We start from the raw sequence: 14,433 nt of genomic DNA on the forward strand, positions 1-14,433 counted from the left end.
GGTGCCGGGATGACCCTGAGCTGTCATTGTTTTACTCCTGACAATCTTTCCCCCAAATTCTCTCCCCTCGCCGTTGCTTTTTAGGCTCCGCTAACAAGTGATGGCTGTATGCTCCCGCACAAAGCTTATCCCACACCCGAAATGTCAGCGCCTTCTTTCCAAAGACGTCCATCAATGCTCGTTCAGGCTGACGAGAGAGCCATTAGGGGCTTGGAAAGGGCGTTTTCGCCAATGTCCATCTGCTATTCACTTTTTGCCTCTATTACATGTTGAAAGCTCTGCTTATTTACTGTCTCCCTCTGAATGGTTGTTAATCACTGTGCAGGTGCATCATGACCATGTTTAATCATCCTGCAGAAAATATACAAGGACACACATACACACCTTCCCCCACCTCCTGCAGAACACAACCGTTCCCCTCGCCTATGATGTAATGCTAGCAGACCCCTCCTCTGCCATCTCTCACACACCCTCTCCTTCCCCTTCGCCTCTTTCTATTGGTGGCTCCAGTCTGCATCTGCTGGATCAGCACACACACTCATGCGCTCACTTTACACACCGGTAAGAGGAGGATGAGGAGGGGGATTCCGCCGCCACTGCAGCCTCCGATCACACCACCTGGCCGCGGTGAGTCCCTCCTTTTCTTGATACATGACAGCGGCCGGCGTGGCTCACACTATGAGACAAAAGGATGCTTTTAATTTGTCATTCAGTGGGTTCATCAAGTGGAGTGAAATAGAGCGCCGGTGCCGTGGTCGCGCATCGCACTGAGTCAGCTTCTTGGCTCGTGCGTGTGTGTGTGTGTGTGTGTGTGTGTGTGTGCGTGTGTGTTAAAGTGGTTTTTAAAAGCTGGCATGTGCTCAGAGGCTGTCGGTCACCTTGTCGGGAGATAACGCACGCTGAGGATGCTGATGATGAGGCTGCTTTAAGTTCTGCGTGAGGAGTGCGGTGATGTAGTTTGCTGTGAGTCCTGGCCAGCTGCACAATGAAGATGCATTGGCTACAAATAAAGCCCTGACACTGTCATTATGTGGAGGGTGTGTGTGCGTGTGGACATGGGTGACATATGCATTGCTCCTCCTTGCCCCTGAAGTCCACGGAGCTCATTCACCGGAAGGCTCAGTGGGATTTGAAAAGAGAAAATGAGTTATTTTATCCTGACCTCAACCTTTGAATCCCACAAGAGTATAATTTGGTTGCTTTTATTTTATTTTATATTTAAAAGCCATGCACTCTATCATGAATTCAGCCTTTGTTTCCCAAAAGAGCAGAATTTGTTGAATACTTTTATTCCTAAAACAGTGGAATTTGTTTCATTTGACTTATTTTAAAGGCAGTTTATTTATTTATTTTTTTTCATTTCTGTCATTGTTTTAATTAGTCATTTATTTTATAATGAGCTCAAACTTGTAATTTTTAAATTAAATTAGTTTATTTTATTTTTAAAAGTTTTTTTTTTATTTAAAAGTCATTTATTTGATCATGGGGATGTTTGTAGTACATTTTTTTTTAAGTAATTCATCTTTATTATGACACATTTTAAGAGCAAAATGTATTTAATTTATATGGTATAAGTTAGTATTTCTAAAGCAACACTGTCAGTTGCTTTAATTTTTAATGACTCTCCACATTTATTTATTGTCCACAAAACCCACTAAAAAGTAAAAAGATGTTGTTTTATGATGGTGAAACTTTGATTTCTTTTTATTATTTCTCATGGGCAAAGGCTCATGTTTGACTTAAAAAGTCCTGCAATGCTAACCGTATCACATCACGAAAAGTGTCCTGCCAGCTCCACCAATGTTACAGACATCTAAAGTAAGGGTTGGTGAATCGCCATGGAAATGACATGGACACAGTTATCCTTATCATTGGCAAAGAAACTGTCATTTTGTAGCTATTACTTCAAAGCTAAACTGTTCCATATTGTTCCATAACTGTTCCACATAGATAAGACATGCTTTTTTTTTACAATTAAGTCTGTGTAAAAATGGCTGTGACATGCTTTCATCAAAATACCACAAAAATCAAGTATGGCAGCACACAATTTACACACCCTCTTTTTTTGTCTTGCTGAAATTAGCCAATTTTCAAGCCTTGTCTCATGCTCTCAAGTAAACAACTGTGTACCCTGCCCTGTATACTGCTGTGTCAATGGCGTGTTCAGCTTTCATTACCATGACAACCAGCCAGGGAAGAGCCCTGACTGCAGTGACTTCTACTTGAGCCAAGAGTGGGGAAAAAAATGAGCGCCCATGAAGATAATAAAAGCATTTTTACTCATGGAGACAGTATTTCATGAAATACACTGCGTGTGTGTTTGGTAAGGACACATCACCAATCACAAATGACCCAGAGCAATTAAGATTTTTGGTGTTTGTCCGAAGCTTACTCGGTGTGCCAACATGAATCTCTGCAGCCAACAAAATTCAATGCAGCTCTGCTTATCTTTCATCTTTGATATGATAGCATGGGTGTCACACCCATGCGGGACGTGTGTGTTTCTGCTCGCTTGGAAATCCAGACTCATCACCGTACCAGCGATTGAGTCTGGTGGGTAGTCGCATCAAGCGCATTTCTGAGGCGGGGCATATCCCAACAAACAGACAGCGAAATGAACCAGTCAGCGAAGAGCGGGCATGACATCGAATGCTTTGAGTGCTGTCAGCTGCTGGGGCTTTAATGACTATGTTTTCCTGGACATTTAAAACTGAGTTTAATGCAGAATGAAACAAACTACCATCCCTCCCACGTGCCATTTTGAATGTTATGTGGATGGACTTCCGCCGCCGAAGCGTGATGTTGCTCACGAAAAATATGTCATGAGTAAACGAATTTGATTGGACAGTTGGTTTTGAACTGAGGCCTAGCCCAGAGGTCTAGTCCCTAGACCCACTTTCTTAGTGGGTGTGGCTTGCCTGGCTAGGTTTCTACATGACAGTTCCTCCCCTAGTGTATACAAATTTTAAAAAAGTGTAAGAAAAAAAAAAAAAACTAAATAAGCCCCACTTTTACCAGCAGTAGGGTAGAAGTGCAGAAGGGGTCACTCCCAGACACATTTTTAGAAATAGGCAGATGACAAAAGATTTACAGAGTAAACTATTTATATACAAGCAATGAAAAAGCCATTTAGTCCAATAACATGTCCCTTTTAAGATTATCTCTCCACTTCATGTGGTTCGCATTGATTTTCCTCAGCGAGTCGATCCATCATTTCAAAGAGCTATCAAGTCAATCTGTAGAGAAATTTAATCCAGCTGCAGCACCAACAACACTATTCTCCACGCCTGATAATCAGCGTGCTGCTCTTCAATTAAACACCAAGCAAATTAGCTTTGCTGTGCTTTTCAACTCACTCATTATTGCCAGTGATTGCAACCATCATCCCCCTCATCATCATCATCATCATCATCATCATCATTGTCGTCATCTTCCCAAAAAGATGCCAAACATACTGGAGCACTTCTTTTTTGGATGTCACAGCAGTTATTGATTGCTTGCTGATTAGGACACGAAAATGTGCTGCCTGCAGGGATGTACTTGCGTGGCAGTGGTTGCTAACCTTTTTTGTGCCACTGACTGGTTTCATGTAGAGCAATAATTTGAACAACACAGAAACAAAAAAACCAAAAAAATTAAAAACACACCTCACCATTACAATGACTATAATTCATTAATTAGTAATTAGTGGGAGGTCAGTGCTTGTTTCTCTTCTACAGGCATCCCATATTGGGGGAAAAGGAGACAATGACACCCAATGTATGTTACTTATACTCACTAATTTTGATTTGGTCTCCATCAATGCAGAAAATCCTGCTTTACAAAGATAGGATGTTGGAAATGGAAGCAAGGAATACTGTGCTTTATTGTAAAACTTTGGATTTTCTACCTAGATTTTGGTAAAGGTTACTCTACTCAACCCTCTTCATTGAAATGAAATCAAATTCCATTAATCAGTTGCAGCCACCAAAAATATCACATTGTTATGCATTTTTCATAAAGAAAAATTAGCACTGTAGGAAAAAAACATCACGTAAAATAATAAAAATGAATATAAAGAAACTGGTTGGGTTTAATTACTGTGTGCTGCGACATGTCGACAGTCACGATAACAATAGTATGTTGTTACACTAATCCTGGCAATTTTGACACTTACTTTCCAATGTAACACGGATTACAGTTGACTACTGTTAAATCATATCAGACAAGAATTCACTTCTTCTCGGATCACTAATCTTCATTTTTAGGGAATCACTGCTAGTTCCTGAGCTACTAGCGGCTAACGACTGGAGGAGCTAGCTGCCCCCTCACCCCTTATAAGCTAGCAGGAAAACACTGTTGAAAACAACAAGTCAGCGTCAACTGACACCAAACAACCAAACTCCCTGTTGACCTTTGCTAAAGCCTACATGTTTCACAATTTACTCCTCCTGCAAGCCCTCGGGTGTAACTACTCTTATGAGTAGATTTCCAGCTACACCACTACCACAAATAGCACTCGGTCACTAAATTCAACGCAGTGGGCTCTTATTGACAATTCCGGGCTCACGTCAAATTGACGTCACACGTCAAGATGGCGTTCAAGTCGGTGAAAACAAACTCTCCGCTCATTGAAAAGCATTGAACTTTGGGTTCTTGTCACTTGATTTGAGATTTTTTTTGTTTACTACATTTATATAGATAATGATGCAAGCTGATTCAAACATAAAATATGTAGGAAAAAAAACAGCAGAGCGAAAGTTTGGCCGACAGATGGCCGTTTAAAATTAGAGGCGGGCCGGCCTATAGATGGTTACTATTTTTTCTCCCTGAAAAAAAAGCGAACGGAAAGGTATCCACGCTGCAGACGGTTGACGAATAACGGATGCTCAGTTTTTGGTAAAATGCCCAGCTCTGGTCAATAGTAGATAATTGAAATAAGACTGCAACTACTGCAAACCATTTTTTTGAAACTTTATTTAAGCATCGGCATTTCTGAAGTTCACTGGAATCCGACATTTTTGCTTGCAACAGAAAGCAAAAAAAAAAGATGAATTGAAATGACACTTAAAGACGAAGTCAACCCAATCGTATTTCTTTTCCAGAATATGTTCTATGCAGGGCCACTAGTTGAAATACGGCATTCTGATTATTATTGCTTTTGTGGAATATAAGTTAAGCAGCAAAATACACTCAGTGTTAGACATCTCAGTGGGGCGGCCATTTTGTCACTTCTATCGACTGAAGATGACATCGAAGTTGCTCAGGGCTCAGATAACGACCAATCACGGCTCACCTGTTTTCTGAAGCTGAGCTATTATTTATTTATTTATTTCAGTCAGCACCAAATGGCCCACAGGCCATTGGTTAGGACAGCTGTCGTACAGGACGTACAGCGTTTAAGCTGCAACTACAAACTAACAAAGAAAACAGGAAATGGGGGCTGTCGGCTCCTCGGAAGGTTAACGTGTGCTCTTGCTGAGATGCTTCATTGATTTCTGACCGCCTTGAGTCCCGCTACAGTCCATAAGAGACACACTGTCTCCATGGTGACCTTATAAAAGTAGCACCAACACTTGATATTGCCGCTGCACTTCGCTGGACTCGCACTGCAAGACTTGCAATCATCCATCCGTCCATTTTCTGTAGTGCTTGTCCTCATTAGAGTCACGAGTGAGCTGGAGCCTATCCCAGCTGACTTTGGGAACACCCTGGATTAGTCGCCAGCCAATCGCAGGCCACACCTAGTTACAATTAAAAGTCTTCAATGGGCCTAACGTGCATGTTTTTGGAATGCAGGAGGGAGCCAGAGTACCCAGGCAAACCCATGCAGGCACGGGGACAAATTGGAAATTCCACACTTAGAACTGAGAACTGAGATTCAAACCCAAAAGCTCTGAACTGTGTGGCAGAAGTATTAATCACTAGTGCAATGTGCTGGCTGTGCTGCCTTCAAGTGTGGAAAATATGACTGTCTGAGCTCACTTATGGAGAACTGGCCAAGCATCTGTTGAACCCGTTTGTATCTTGACCATACCATAGATGTTCCAATCACCTTGATGTGTCGTTCAGCCTGTTTAATTGTATTAACTCTGTCAGAGTCTAAGCTTGCTTCCACATGATTTTAACCAATGCTTTTATCTTTTTGATTACTTTTTGGCTCTAAACAGAAACACCAAAACTACGCTATACTCGCACGTGACAATGTGGGGCCCACTTCTGGAAAAAGCTAACGGAAAAGTCCATCCTGGAATCTCTGTTCCATAAGTGGATAAGTGGATGACCTCAGTTTCCCCAGCATGCTTGTGTTAGACAAAAGCAAAATCAATATGGGTCTTGCTTTGACACCGGAGTGAAAATGTTTAGAAAATAGTTTTAAACTGTCTTCCCTTTGAGCAATCTTCATTGCTAAACATCTTGGGTCAGCTAGTCCTTATTAAAAGGGGTATATTATGTGTACTCTATACCAGGGGTGGGCAATTCCGGTCCTCGAGGGCCGGTATTCTAACTCTCCCTGCTGGAACACACCTGATTCAAATGATCATATAATCAGCAAGGTCTGCAGAAGCTGGATAACGATCCTGATCATTTGAATCAGGTGGGTTGCACCAGGGTTACATAGCAAACATGCAGGATAGAGGCCCCCGAAGGCCTGCTCTTTACTATACTTTCAAGCAACATCAGAAACACTATGGCATCAAAGCCAAATGGTAAGCAAGAGCTGCATTGAGTATTTATGGTAGATTCACGTTTGCTGAGAAGCAGCACATTGATTGTTCAGGGAAGTTTTTTGATTGATTGTTGATTGTTCAGTGAAGTTGTCGATGCATGTCGACTGCATGCACCGCAGAAGTAATTCTGCAGTCCACTCGTGCCACCCCGAGTTGTCCTGGTTATGAAAGTCATACTCGATATTAGTTGCATAGTAGAGGGGTTGGGTGAGCAATGGCTCATTTGCATGAGACAGGACCGCCCCTTTAAAACAGGCTTATTTTAAATAAAGGAAGAGGAAAGTATATTGTAATTCTTGATCCTTGCAAAAACATGGCATAAACATGTAAAGACACCTGAGGAGTGTTTTAATTAAATAAAAGTGCTGAATATGTCACCTTTTAAAAAATAAAAACATTCTTGAGCGTGTTTGACAATGATTTCTTAATCTCGGCTAATTTGGCCATCTGTGTTGAATACCGTACATCATCAATAGGTATATTCTGTCACAGTGGATGTTAAAAAAATATTGCTTGACACTGGCTTCTGTTGAGCTCTGAGCAGGAACATGTGGCCACTTCTTGCCTCGTTATAGAAAGAAACAGAGTTCTTGCCCATGAGCTTGTGTAAATTAGACAAAACCGTCTTGAGCCACATACCATTCAAAATCTATTTCAACAAAGCAATAACGTTTGAGGAAGCTCAGTGAAAACTGACATAAAAGGGGATGGAAAGAAAGATATTGTGATCAGATGTTTGACGTCAGCCACCGTCTTGTGTTGGAGATTATTCAATTTCAACACATAACAGTGAAAGTATGAGGAAGATCATGTGAACACTGACCTGTCGACTTCTGAAAAGGAGCATGCACTGTATTTGTACCTCAATGCCTGATGCTATTTCAAATCTACGTGTTTCAGAATGAAAGTGACACCATGACAAAAATCAGTTTTAAAACTGTGGAAGAGCCCTGAAAAGTACAATATTTTTTCAATCAATTTAATTTTCAATCATCCTAGCGGGTTCCACTGATCTTCACAGTTGAGAAGCTGGCATTCTCTTCCAGAAAGAGATCACAGTAAAATAAAAAACAAAGAGCTTATATCACTGGCGCTGGCGCAAATCCTCATAAATCAGATTTTGGTGAATTTCATATTTCTTCAAATATCAAAACTATTGGTCAGTGTTGCTTTTGTACATTATTGACCCATCGAAAGTGTTGAAAATGGCTTGCTCTCTTTCACGATGCAATGCTAATGGGTGAATAAACCTGCCATTTTTGGGGTCCCCTGAAAAGTTTTTGGAGATACAAGATTTTGGCACGACGCCAGCGATATATAAATTCAAAAAAAATATTAAAATCGTTGTATTGGTCTGCATATTTACAAAATCATTAATTCATCATCAATGCCTGTTGGCTTTCTTTCCTCAACACCGACTATCCCCCCACCCTCCTCTGCATAGCCCACCCCCGCAATCTTCGCAGTGTGCAGCTGTGCAGGACCTTGACCTCTGCCCCTTTACACAGGCTGCAAAGGCACAAAGAAAGCGTGAATAAAAATCTAGATAAATGTAATGTATTCTTCGCAGTCTCATTAGAGTCTGCACGTGGCTGACGTCATGTCACGGCAGTCTCAGGGGCATAAGCGTATTAAGATGGAGATAATTCATATTAATGCCACATGTCTCTCCAGGCCAGATATTGTCTTTTATTACTGATGGGAGATGAAAAGAGGAAGGGCTGCTAGTTTGGCATTGCCAGATGGCTTTTGGTTATCATTTCACTTTGGTGTGTTTTTTTTTTTTTTTTACTCTCTTTGTTCATTGACCGCATGACATCTGCACAGCAATAAACTTCATTTAAATGTGAACCTCCTGGCATGTCCCAACTAAAGCAAACTGCTCGAAGATTAGTGTTTATGAATCTAGGAAATCAAAGTCCTTCATGGCGCGGAGGTGGTTGGCATGTCCGCCTCACAGTTCTGAGGTTCTGGGTTCAAGTCTCCTCCGGAGCAGTTTGCATGTTTTTCCTGTTCTTGCGTGGGTTTCCCCCTGGTTCCGGGGCTCCCTCCCACATTCCAAAAACATGCATGCTAGGGTGATTAAAGACTCAAAAATTGGGGCCGGGGGTGTCCGAAGTTCAGCCCAGAGCCATTGCACATTTTGGATTTCACACTTTTATTCTAATAGGCTCACATCAGACGATTAGGAGAAAAAGTTAAAATGTTGAAAGATATCCCACAATTTTATTTAATTAAAAATGAGAATGTAAAAAAAAAACAAATTATATTTATTACTTTTTATTATTTTGTTAAAGCGAAAATACAAATATGAACATTTAAATTATTTTCAAAGATTGTATAAAATATAATTTATTTTAAAATAGTCAAATACATTTTTATTCTTACAACGTAACTTTTTCACCAATAACACAAAGTGAGTGCCAGTTATTTTTCCTTTCAATGCACTTGATTACGTAACTGTTTAGCACAGGAATGGGCAACTGCACCACACTCTTAGTGGCCCATTGATCAATTTAAAAAGAAAATTATAAACATGTTCTCTCTACTCCAGAGGACCCCGAATACTCACGGCTTGGCACCATTTGTGGATTTTTTCTTCAATATTTTTTTTCTCAACTCAGCTGGGGTTGACTGCAGCTCATCCAAGATCCTAATGAGAACAAGCGCTATAGAAAATGAATGGAAACAAAGTATTTAATAAGATGTGTCCTAGTTGACATGAAGCAGGCGTGACACCTCTAAAGATGATTTTTCTATTGCACTTAATAAGTCGTTTCAGTCCATGCATCTGTTCTAAAGCGTTTGTCCTCATTAGAGGTTAAACTAGTGAAGATTTTTTTTTTAAGTCAACTATAATGGGATGAAAGTCGAGTCTAAGCCCATTCATCGATAATGTAATTGATATTTTTCAGCACATCACAATAGTGTCCAACCTTTTGTGCGCCACGGACCGGTTTCAAGGTTTGTTGGTGTCGTAAAACAACATGTGAGTAAAGTTCTAGTTATCCCACAATTGCTGCCTGTGCATTATTGCCCATAACATTTTAGTGATGAAGGTTGAGTTTCACTTTAATCAGTCACTCCCGCTGGTATGAATATTTTAAGAGTAGCTTCGATTGGAATAGCTGAAGCTGGTGAGACTAACTGTTATTGTCATCCACCACAAGTTTTTTTTCATACACTCAGGCCTACACGGATACTGTATGTGAAGACTGTTATAGTTCGGTGACGGCAACACACGGAGGACAAGAAAGTCATCTGTAAGTTGGCCGATTTAGTTGTAAAGTCGACTAATCGACTGATCGGCAAATATCGACAACCAGCCATTCACATTCACCCCTTTGGACAGTTTTGAGTCTTCAGTGAATCTAACATGAATGTTTTTAGAGTACCCAGAGAAAAACATTCTTATAGGTGAAAGTTCTCCTCATTTGCTGTCTGTCTGCCTTCCTCCTGGCTTAGAGGGGTTGAAGGTTATCAGACGCTCGTCGAGTCACGTCATGCACTCATGATTTTGTAGTCTGTCAGCATCTTCTGTCCCCTCTGAATGCCTCGATGATGACATTGATGCGCAACACATCACCAAATCCAGTGTGACAAAGAGAGCTTGTCATGTACTTAACCCCACTAAAATCTGACCTGAAATGAATGGCTGCAGTGTAGTCGGCGGCGCATTGGCTTGTCTTGACAACGGGGGGATGCTATTTGAGCATGGCCGCAGATTGAGAGTGATGTGTTCAACAATGGCGCCACTGTCAAACAGAATCCTTCGGCAAAGTGGAGGCCACTTGGTTCTTATCACACGATTGGGATGCGGATGCAGAGCAACTCGGCTAGCGTCTGAAATCTTTCACTATCTTATCTATTTCACGGTTTTCACTTTTCAACACTAAAGCCACAAAGACAACAGGCTACACTGATACATTGACAATGTAAAGGTTTGTAAAACGCAACAGCATTACAGCTAAATAATACAAATTTATAATTGATCAGGATCATGTAAAGAATGGATGATAGGTAAACAGAAAAAAAGAATAGCAAAGGTGGTTTCATCAGTGTGCCAGTAATAAGTGCGTACCATTAGCATGGCTAAGATGTTGTTCAGCCAATTATTTAATAACATTGCAGACCATTAAACAAAATACAGCATTGAAAACAAGCACCACTTAGAACGGTACTAATTGGAGCATAGACCTCCATTAAAGCCAAACATTACTACACCACTTCAAGATTGGTGCACACCTCCTACATGTGCCTGAACAATATCATTAATAAAATGCATGAATGTATCGTGGAGAAATTAAGAAACATTTTATCCATTGTAATCTTATCCTACGACAGTACAAACTGAACTCTGCCAAGGATTACTAATGCAATCAGTTGTACACCTTCAGAGGTACACACCTCCTGGATGTGCATACATTTTGTTACTGCCAACCCTCCCAATGAATATTTGGCATCTATAGCCATCAATGGAAGTCAATGATAATAAAGGATAAAGGATATGCAATGGCACGGCCACCTTTCAATTTGTTTTCTGCGTAGCCCTGCTAACAAACATAAATAGCAGGTTTGCTGCAGGGCAATAATCGCCATGTTAAAGAAGTCAGTAAGTCACACACGTTACAGTAATGTTAGCACAGATGCTAGCACTAACACTGAGCGATATCCTGGCTGGTCCACCAATTTTTTAGACCTTTAGGAGGGTGACATGAGGTTGCAGTGTCCAAATGACACATAGTGTTTCTTTAATGCACAAAGAGTATGTTGTACAGGCGCAGGTTTCGTTTTCTTAATCACCGAACATACCCATACATGTATTTATTCCACTTTTGAGAAATGTATTGTCATCGCATTTCCTACAAAGAAAATTGTGTTGTTTTAAGCATAGGAGCTTTACTGGTGTCAAAGCATACTGGAGATGACTGCAGTGTGACAAGCGCAACGTGACATTTTAGTCTTTTTTGCAGCAGTGAAAAGAGATTACATGAATGGCTGCGTCCGCTTGTGTTCAAGTCTTTGCCTTTGCCCGTAATCCTCTGTAATGCTCTTTGTGCCGGACGCTCGCTGCTTTCCTTCATTGTTCGACTTGGCTGCAGAGCGTATAGCAGAAGAACAACAAGAAGAAGTAGTGACTGACTCACAGCCAACACATACGCACAGCAAAGACAACTTTGCCTTAGAGAAATATCTGGAATCTGGAATGTCAAAACCAAATTTAATCTGGATCTGGTCCAGATTTCATCATTTGAATAAAACCCATATATAATAATAATAATAACAATAATAATAATAATAATAATAATAATAATTATTATTATTATTGTTATTATTATTATTATTATTATTATTATTATTATCATTATTATTATTATTATTATTATTATTATTAAACTTATACTCAAAATTAAACAACTTCAAATAGATGTGTGAAATATATCCAACTGGTTTGGATGCATATTTTGATGTGAATCCTCATGTCATGTGAAAAAAAAAGATAATTATCTGTCGATCACATCCAATTTAAACATAATTGTTGACCAGTAAAATTATATAAAATTAATATCTGTATATTTGTATTCAATTTCAACAAAATGGCCTATGTGTGTACAGCTTCATAAGATATCATGTTAAAATACATTCAATCCGGATCCGATTCTGGTATGAATCCACACTTTGGCATGACACAAATGACATAATGAAAATTTAGCAAAGAAAAAAATACCAAACACTTTAAATTATATATATATTTTTTAAACAGTGCAATAACAGTTATTGCTAATCTAATTTGAACAATTTACTTTGTGTATGATCAAATTCACACGTTTTATAGTACAGTATACATTGAATCTGAAACCGATCCAGATTGTGACTTTAAAAACAAATTCACGAGTGGAAAAAGGTACTCGAGTACAGTATTTGTGTTGACTCTATTGATAGTTTGAGGACTCCCTAGTGGTATGTGACGTCACGACAAGCAGGCCGGCAGTAGAGTGGGTTGTGGGCGGAGCTTGAAGTTTTGCAGCCTCTGTGGAAATACACACATTACACACGCACACACATGCAGGTTGGATTTCGTTTGAGCGACACGTCGGTGCGAGGAGCGGCGTTTGGTGGATTTAAACCTGATCTCTTTTTACTTTTGTTCTTCTTTTCAGCAGCCCAAAGACTTCAGCCACCATTGGATCTTTTGCATGGATGTGTGTGTGTGGTTTTTGACACTGCATTTAGTAGCCAGGAATGGTGAGTAACAATCTTTTTTTTCTATGTACGCGGAGCTGTTTTAAAGGATTTCTTTCTTTTCTTTCTTTCTTTCTTAATTTTTTTCTATTGTCTCAGGTTCCTACAAGTTATTTGAAATGAAGCAATTCAGTCGGAAGTATTTCACGTTAAAGTCAGTCTGACAAGACTAGAGATGTGCAAACATTGTTGGTGTTGTTGACCAAATCAATATTTGAAAATGCAAAGTTTAGAAAAAAGGGGGGAAAGACAATCTTGAGCCTTGTTCCTTGTTTGAGTTTTATAATATCAGTTTTAAGACACCATATTTGTGCATAAAACAGAATAATATCAGGATCTGATCCAGATTAAACTTGGTTTGATGTCACAGCATTCTGCCTTGCATACATATAGGTACAGTAAATCGTTTTTATTTATATAATATTCAACCTAGAGTAATTTGTTTATTTATTTTTAATTCTCCAGTTTCATGACTTTATTGTTTTGTGGGTTCACAACAAAGTCTATCAACTCCAGATTAAACTGTGTTTGATATTGTGACATGTGACCCTGCATATACAAAATAAATAGTTTCACTTTGATAGAGATATAATTGATCTTGTAGTTTAAAAGCATATTTTTAAAATTCTTAATCCTCATGACATTATCAATAGCCGGGTTTACATGGAGCCATGTATTCCGATTAGAAAAGACATGAATGGCCAATCGGAATGAAAACCCTCCAATTGGAATAAAAAGGCCGAAACAAATGGAATTTAATTCGGATTCAAAGGGGTGGTATATTCCCTTTGCCAATCCGAACGAGCATCATATAAACAGTTCAATCGGAATAGCGAGAACTTCTTTTAAAGTACTCCTAACTTGTTTTTATCCAGATGCTGCTTTAATAAAAGTGTTAAAACAATCGCAAATACTGTGCTAAATAGATGAATGAACTCCATCTTGATAGATCACGTGATGTTTACATCGATCTCCGCGTGTCACATGGCTGTAACACGGCTGATCTGATTAACAGGGTCGAGCAAGTAAACGGCCAATCGGAATAGATCAGGTCACATGGAAACAGGTGACCAGAGGTCTTCATTCGGAATGATTTCAATCCGAATGACAAAAAAGTCTCCACGTAGACCCGGCTAGTGTGTTGGTTCACACCAAACTCTGGATCAAATCCAGATTGAACTAGAGGTGCCAAAATTCTGTGATTAATCGACAACTATTTTAATAATCAAGTAATCATTTAGAGCCACTGTTTAATGTAGTCTAGCTGAAGATTGACAAAAATACGTTATTGTTTAGGAAACGCGGACGCTTCGTGGTTAGCACATCTAAACTCACGGGTCGTCCGTTCTGGCTTCAAATTTTAGCTCAGGCCTTAGTTTGTGGGGTTTGCATGTTCTCCTTGAACTTGCGCTGGTTTTTGAGGTGAACTGAAGACTCTAACATTTAGAGCCTCAATTCACTATTGGTGTCAATGGAAATG

General features: G+C 39.7%; 1 protein-coding gene across 2 annotated transcripts in view; it reads left to right on the forward strand.

Annotated features, from left to right (window-relative positions):
* Positions 1–537: 537 nt before the first annotated feature.
* Positions 538–14,433, forward strand: part of LOC147150065 (semaphorin-4B-like) — a 70,402-nt gene continuing 56,506 nt past the window's right edge. Inside the window, exons 1-2 of one of the 2 annotated variants that reach the window (XM_086024964.1) lie at positions 538–627; positions 12,875–12,956. The gene's annotated coding sequence lies outside the window, so the exon portion shown is untranslated. Of the gene's footprint in view, positions 628–6,647; positions 6,690–12,874; positions 12,957–14,433 lie in introns of those variants that run through there. The other variant, XM_086024965.1, reaches the window with a different exon arrangement.

Source organism: Filicampus tigris, chromosome 3 (assembly GCF_054856515.1).
Source record: "Filicampus tigris isolate MCC_2025a chromosome 3, RoL_Ftig_1.0, whole genome shotgun sequence".
In the NCBI taxonomy this organism is placed as follows: domain Eukaryota; kingdom Metazoa; phylum Chordata; class Actinopteri; order Syngnathiformes; family Syngnathidae; genus Filicampus; species Filicampus tigris.